Source organism: Mixophyes fleayi, chromosome 9, assembly GCF_038048845.1.
Source record: "Mixophyes fleayi isolate aMixFle1 chromosome 9, aMixFle1.hap1, whole genome shotgun sequence".
NCBI classification, from domain to species: Eukaryota; Metazoa; Chordata; class Amphibia; order Anura; family Limnodynastidae; genus Mixophyes; species Mixophyes fleayi.
In genome coordinates this window covers 24,874,616-24,882,882 of record NC_134410.1, presented here as the reverse complement: position 1 = coordinate 24,882,882, position 8,267 = coordinate 24,874,616, and the positions used below count along the sequence as shown (strand labels likewise).

Sequence of the window (8,267 nt, the reverse complement as noted above, 5' to 3'; positions counted from 1 at the left end):
TTTATGTTTTTAAATAGTATAAAGGGAGGGGATGATTGGTGACAGAGAGGGAAAGGAACAAGAAGACATGGGAAAGGTAGTTTACGACAGGGTATAACTTGTAATAGTATTTCGATAGTGCCAGACCAGAGATATATTATGTGAAAGAAACATACCAGATATGATTAATTGGTGCATCTCTACTTGGGGGAATTGTTTCTCCAATGTCTTGCTCTCTGGTAGTTTGCTTCATTATACATATGCCTTGTAAGTCTGGATTGCTTTGCAAAATTACTACTGGATCACACGAATATCTGTAATTTGTGTAATCATGTTTATGGTGCTAATCTAGTATTGATGTATTAAAGGACAATCTTACCATATATGGAGGAATGTTCCAACTTCTCCGCAGCTACTCCAATGTAAGTCGTTCATTTTAGCCAGAACAATATACCCTCTAGATTAAATCTTTTTCTCGAGTGGCTAAATTGATAGAGATCTTTACAATAATTTTGTCCTTAGATTGACCATTCCCAAAGGAGCAGGACTGCTGCTGTATTTCAATGTAAAGATGCTTGTGTGCTTCAAATTTAATTTGTAACCTTTAGTAAAGTATAACAGATGTAATGGGCTCAAGGAGATGAGAGATTGATTTAGATGATGCTATCCACACCATGCATGTTTCTCATCTGATTTTTCAGGATTCAATCTTAGGTGGTGGTTGGCTGTTTTAACATAAGGGACTCCTGGCTGGGGCCTTTTAGTTGCTAGTTGGATAGGCTACAAAGGTTCAGCTGGTGACGTGCTTTTGGATGGAGCCAGGTATTTAAATTTCTTCACCCACTTCTGTAAATGGATACAAATTAAGCTGTTGCGCCTATAAACTATATTGTTAAATAACAATTAAAGGTCTGTTTTAACTTCTGGCCAGGCTCCAGAGGGGAAAGAGAGATAATTTCAGAGCATCGCCCATTGTAGTGTAAATAGGGTTACTTGAGAATAGCAGAGCAGGGAAATATTCAATATGAGGTTAATAGTTTAATACATTGAAATAGTTCAAAGTTTGCAGGGTTAATGCAATGCAGTGAAATTGAAATAGTTAAAGCTTCTGCAGGATTAATACAGTGAAATCATTAAATAATTGTTTGCAGTGTAATAGTTTGCAGGGTTAATACAATGATATAAAAAGATAATATTATGCAGTGAAATTGAAATCGTTTATACTTTCTCATATACCTTGCATTGTTTATGTGCCAATCTGGCGCATGTGCTGGGCATGGACGACACTGGCTTCCTCGTTTCTTGAGCTCCTTTACAGGAAGTAAAAGTATCAGTGAGTTTTTTCTACCATTAATTTTCCACCTGCTGTGTCATTTTCTTCTTTAGTTCGTCCTCTTTTACTTCTGTAGCCATATTTAGCCATTTGTAGCCATGGAGTTCAGTGCGATGTATCTGGATGTCCCTGAGTTTGTGAAGTGGTGCAGGGGTGTAGTGAATAGACATTTGATAGCTTGGGGCCCTGGGCTGCAGGATGGCTCAGACTTCCTCAATACTGGCGATACATAAAACAATATATTGTAGTTGGAGCCAGGATAAGACAATCGTGTTTTCACATTACTTGGCATTTTATATTAATAGTTTATGTAACTTTTCCTGGCACCCAGCACAATATTTTGACTCCAGCCCACAAGCAACTATTTAACTAGAGTACTGTAAGCTGAAATCAGTAGTTTCAGAATCTGTGTTTTAAGGTAAGAGACCTGATATGTTCTCCAAGCTTGTTCTTTTCCGCCATCAGATTACATGACATCAGAAATCCAATATTGGAATCACTTATTATGTAGTGGTGTTTAGCCATACATAGCCATGGAAGAACTGGATGTCCTGGACATTTCCAGACTGGAAATGTCTGACTGGAGTGGTGTGGCAAGTCCTGCAGTCTGTGGGTGGTTGGTGAGGAAGGAGCAGGGTGGTGAAGTTTGATGGATGTGATCAGAAAGAAAGGTTGGAGGTGAAGGGTAGTTAGATGAGGTAGATACAGAGGTAGAGTTCTTTACTTTAATGCATTTTTTTATATTAATAGATTGTATTATATGTATTTCTGTATGATTAATATTATGTATGTTATATATTTTTTTCTATATAATCAATATTTTGTGTCTATATATGTAAATACACAAAGCATTGCTTATGTGTATGTACATTTAGGGCTAGATTTACTAAACTGCGGGTTTGAAAAAGTGGAGATGTTGCCTATAGCAACCAATCAGATTCTAGCTGTCATTTTGTAGAATGCACTAAATAAATGACAGCTAGAATCTGATTGGTTGCTATAGGCAACATCTCCACTTTTCCAAACCCGCAGTTTAGTAAATATACCCCTTATTCTTTTTAACATTATATTCATTGTACAAATTATTATATTTTTGTCATTATGCTGCTATAATATCTCATTTAATCAATATGTTTTGATAACATTCATTCATAAATTCCTATTTCATAGTATATATGTACTTGTGAGCTCTGCAATGTTACAATTCTTTGAATAGATACAATGAATAAGATGCATTTGTGTTAGTTTGATCCCCTTTGATGTGTTCCCATGTGCTATGAAAGCAACTGATTGCTTTCCAGTGATACTAGCAGAGAAAATACATCATCTGATTAGTTACTTTCTATTAATAGGGGTCCCGAACTACTATAGGTCTTTGTCTTGTTATATTACATTTTAGTAACACCAGACTCGAGAAGATTGTAGTTTATTCAGTTACAGCTATAGCTGGTTCGGTCTCAGCCACCAATATTAAATCAAGTGACTCTAGAATCATGTTACAGTGTGAGTTATACAGATTGATGAATATGTTTCTAATTAATGGGTTTAATCACCACTGTATTATTTTATTAATGGTTGTGAATGCTGAGTATAACTGTACATGGCAGCCAAATCCTGCATTTTATTATGACTAGATATTTATTTTTCATGAATTTCAGGTCTGTTTGTATGTAACCATTGTTATATACTTTTAATATGAGTGTTATATATTTGCTTTTTCAAATTTCCCCTTAGACTGTCTTCACAAGCAGTCACTATATTCATTTGCATTTAATGTTTTCATTCATTAGAGATATAGATAATATGAACTTTTATATAAATAACTCCCTATTTGCACGGATCTAATATCACTTTAATATTTATTTTCTAAACATTTTTATTGACATCTCTCAGAATTACTACAATTTTTATTTATTTATTATAACCAGGTGGGAGGGAGGCCGCCCTCTCTCTCTCTCTGACCCCCTTGGGTCTGTCGACAAAAGCTTGGCTCGAGGGATGACTTTCAATAGATCGCAGCGAGGGAGCTGCTCTGCTACGCACGAAACCAGTGACGGGCAAACTCTCCCTTTTCAAGGGCCGCATCTGCCGGCCTCCACCCTTCCAAGTGGCCACACAGAGGAAGGAGGGAGAGCACACTGCATTTCCTTCTGCTCCGTTATGTAGTGTGACCTCCCTGCGTTGTGTAGAAGAGGTCATATGTTGCGTAGGTCAGCGGCCTCTGGGCTGCCTTACTCTCTGCTTTAACAAATACTTGATACTCTTTACCACAGCCTGTAGAAGACAGTCATCATCTTCTAATACAACAAAAGAAAATACCTTCTGGCGCTTAACAGGCTATGGTTCAAAAAACTACTAGTTGCAAGGGGTCTGCAATCTGCTTCAAAAATTTATCAATATATAGTATAGAATGCCACAGTAAATTGTGAACCACACAAATGAACAAATGCACTGTGGATAATGCAAACTATCTATTTATTTTAAGCCAGATGTATATAAAACATTTATATATTTTTATATATATATATATATATATATATATATATATATATATATATACTCTCTCATAAAAGCATATGAATATATTCTGGTACCGGAATATAGATGTTATTTCCTTTTTTTGGGGAGGGGATCAACAATCATTGGATGAGTTTTGTAATAAGCTGTACTCTAATATGTTGAATATTGAATTGACATATAGTATAAGTAGGCATTCGGTCCATTTATTAGACTTGGAAATCTTTCTTAAGGACAATTCTCTCTCTGCAAAGAATTCTTGCAAGCCTACGGATTGCAATGCGTATATCACCAAAGACAGTAATTATTATGCCAAGTGTCTAGATAATATACCACTCGGCCAATTCCAACAGGTCTGAATAAATTGTAAAGAGATTGATAGTTATAAAGAGCAAGCAGAGATTATGAAGAAGCAATTTATTTCTAAAGGTTATAAGGAAGTAGCGTTAAATAATATTCTAAATAAGGTCAAAAATGCAAATAGAAATCTATTATTGATTCCAAAAGAGAAGGGGGATAATATGACGAGACATGTAAAGAAGGTTTCTTTTGTTACGCATATATAACTCTGACTTTAAAATAATAGAAAAAATTATAAGGAAATATTGGCCAGTTCTGATCCGAGATCCAGATCTCATAAATGATAATGCTCAGTTTACATATAGAAAGGCGCCAAATTTTAAGGGCCAATTATTTCGTACTTAGATCCATAAACCTATTAGAAATAATATTTTATCTAAAGGTTTTTATAAGTGTGGTGCTTGTGTAATATGTAGAAATATCCCTGGTAATATGACCCAAGTACAGGAAATAAAAGCCACCTCCACGAATTTTATATATAAGATTAAATATTTTATTGCATGTAATGCCAGGAATTGTGTATATATTTTAGAATGTATTTACAATAAGCAATATATAGGTCGGACTTCAAGAAGACTAAGAGAGAGAAGGGCAGAACATTTACGTAACATTAAAAAAGGCTATCTTTTACATGCATTATCTTCACATTATAAATTGGTACATGAATGCAATATTAATTTTGTGGTATTAAAAAAGTGAGAGAAGAACGGAGAAAGAAAAACTTAGGTGTATTGTTAGCAAAGACAGAAATGCAACTGATTTATCAATTTGGCACTATGATCCCTAAGGGGTTAAATAAGGAATGTTAACTGAAATGGTTTCTTTAAAACTTTATAAAATTCCCTATCCATATTTGAAGTCCATTTTTCATGACAGTTTAGATTTCAGTAATGCACTATTTAGAGTTCTTTTTCCCGTTAGGATAATGTTTTTTAATGAACTCTGCAGGGAAAGTCTACTATTTATGGTATTCAACTCTCTATTGATTTCCAGTTGAAGCTGTGGCTTGGGTGAATTATCCTTGATACTAATAATGTACGGCCTGAAGTTCAAATCCTGGTTAGTAATTTATTTATAATCTAACGTCTTCTGTATTTTGCATAATATTCAGCTTGTAGTTCATTTTACCTGTCAGGAAGAAGACTTATTTATTAATTTTTTTTTACTAATTCTGTAGGGAAAGTCCATTATTTTCTCTCCATGAATTTCAGTTGAAGCTGTGGTACAGCTGAATTAACCTTGATGCTCATCCTGAAGTTTGAATACCGGTTAGGGATTTATTTAGAATTTTATGTATTTTGGTTCCAGATATTTATTTTTTTCATCTGTATTATCTTTTTAATATATTTTTAATATGTATATTTGTGTTAATTTGCACTTTTATGCTGTATGTTTAGGATTATAATATTCGGAATATTTATATAATTAGTTTTTGATTGGATACAAGCAGTATGAATAGAGCAATCATTAGTGAATCCCCATACTTTGAAAAAGATTGATTCAAAACGCGTTTAAAGGGGACCCGAGAGCAGCTGTGCAAATTCCATGCAGAAGTAGAGGAAACGTCTTTTCACCTTTGACTGAACAACATCTTGTCTGCAGACACTGATCAGTTTTCTACATGCTATGCCATCTGCATAGGGTAAGCGCTTACCCTGAGTGGACTGGACTATGCTCTTGGAGACTACTGATTTTTATGACTGTTTTGATATGTCTGAAGCCAGTTGGAATCTGGTAATAAAGATAAAGTTTTTACATTATTGATATTTATACGTTTTTTTTCTGCTCCTCTTTATTTGTACTCTTTAGAGTAGAGGGGCACACAGAGATGTGTCCTGTATTGGTTTGGGACTAAAGCCTCTCCATTATATATACCTATATGCTGCTAAGTAATTGTTGTTGAAAACAAGACTCTCTCTACTCCATTGTTTGCTTTGCAGTGTGTATTGTGAGAACTGTGTAGAGATAAATTATACATGGTACACATACTGGGAGTCCTTATGCAAACATAACAAACGGGTATATAGAAGAGTGTCCTCAATTGAGTATTATGCATCTATGTTGCTATTATAGCGGCAGATGAAAATTCACTTCGGAACTTATCTGCACATTGGGCTGTGTTGTGTCACAGTGTATATATGGGTCACACTGTTTTGCATTTTTATTTTTTACATGTAAACATAGGAGCAACAGAGAGGATTTCACACATCATAAGAAGAAAATAACTTATCATTTATTCAAGAGACACTTTCATTTTATTTTTTATTTGTGTTTGTGAAGATTTAATTTGTTTGTTTTGCACCAGCGGAATTGTTGTACTATTTATCATTGTTTTTCAATCTTGTTTTTAATGCTATAGGGTGGCATTACTATAGGGCTTTGTTGCTGCAGGTGTTTTTGGGGAATTTAGAAAGATTTTGTTTTTGTATATTGTAAACTTTTTCTCTGTGGCAACTTTAACCTTTTGGCAGCTATCTCTGTGTCTACATTGGGGACTCTGTCCGTTGATCCGATTTTAACGCACAAATACTCAAATTGCAATCTATAGACTCAATTCTGGTCTTGATGTCGGAGGATTTATATGCTCTATTTCTATTGATTTCAGCCCACTCTGGGTATACAGGATATATGATGGGTTTGAATTGCTGAACATCCACTCCACCACTACCTTCAATTAGATGTATAACCATATATATTAAGTTGATAAATTTACTACATTATATTATTATCTTTGATTAGACAGTGCTATCAACTCCATAGATGTTACATTTGTACACATCCAGGCATTTATTTGATGTTGAATAGAATATGTTTATATGCTTTTACGAGAGAGTAGCTCTATATAATGTTTTATATGCATTTGGATTAAAATAAATAGTTTGCATTATCCGCAGTCCTTATCTTCTGACTTCTGATCAAGCAGGTTTGGTGCATGTAGTGAGGGCAATCACGCCCTCCAACGTGTACACAGCACTTGAAGCCATAGTACTGGTGGTGAATTGCTGGGTATGTTTACCTGCTGGATCTACTCAAATGGCAGTGCTGGGGGTGATTTAAAGATTCAGCCTAAAACATTTCTTATTTTATGTTATTTATGGTGATATATTTGTATTTAATATGTAAGGATATCTGATGGTTATTTGATGGCTTGAAATGATTGGCTGTCACAAGATACTCAGATCAGAATTTTCACCAGCGAAGCGGAGAAACGCGGTAAGTAATGTGTCTGAGACAGCACACTTTGATATATGGGAGCTGCTGTGGCAATATTTTGCTGTGGACAAAACCAAACTTTTTATTCTGGAGAAACTAAGAACCTGACATAAAGCCCATGAGACTGGTGAGAAAACACTATCAGACGTTTTTTAACGGCAAATCACAAATGAGATATTGTCAGTTCCTATTCTCACACCACATTGCTACTGAAGTATAAAATCTCTGGTTTCTCTGGTTTCCACTAAAGGATTGGAACTGTGTGTTCCTTGTAGACTGATCCACCATTTGTCTGCAAATGAAGCAAATAGGTCAGTGTAGGACCTGCATAAAATGAGGTAACCTGGATGTTGAGATGCAGGCTTAAATGTCCAGATATGAACCAATGGGATTAACTGAGTACATGATTATACTTCTCTGATTTGTCTTAATATGCCTATATATTGCTCTTCATAGCAGCTACCATGCATAATTTGTACTGTGTATGTGTTCCATTTATTAGACATTTTCTTTAAAAGTATAATGATTTAATATCTAATATCTATTTCTATTGATTTCTGTGCTAATATACTCTATTTAAAAGTGTTTTTTTTTTAACATTGGACAGGTAAATTAAGGTGGACTTATTTAGTGTATTCATTTGGTATACATTTCGTATACATTGTATTGTTAATCTTTAGTACAATATATTTCATTAGTCATTTTTGATTCCTTCAACAATAGGGTTGTCAAATTTGTTGCTAGGAATTTATTCGTAATTAACAGAACTAACCACAAACATGACCATGACAAGTAATAAGGTTAATTTTGGTTGAGTGACATCTCTATCTGAGCCGAGGTTTAACGCCTGATACTCCTCTCAGCA

The 8,267-nt window shown here is 34.7% G+C and overlaps 1 protein-coding gene across 1 annotated transcript in view; it reads left to right on the top strand.

Moving 5' to 3' along the window:
* LOC142102264 (cytochrome P450 2F2-like) overlaps positions 1-8,267 on the top strand; it is a 164,945-nt gene that overhangs the window by 137,583 nt on the left and 19,095 nt on the right. The gene's annotated exons all lie outside the window — the stretch shown is intronic.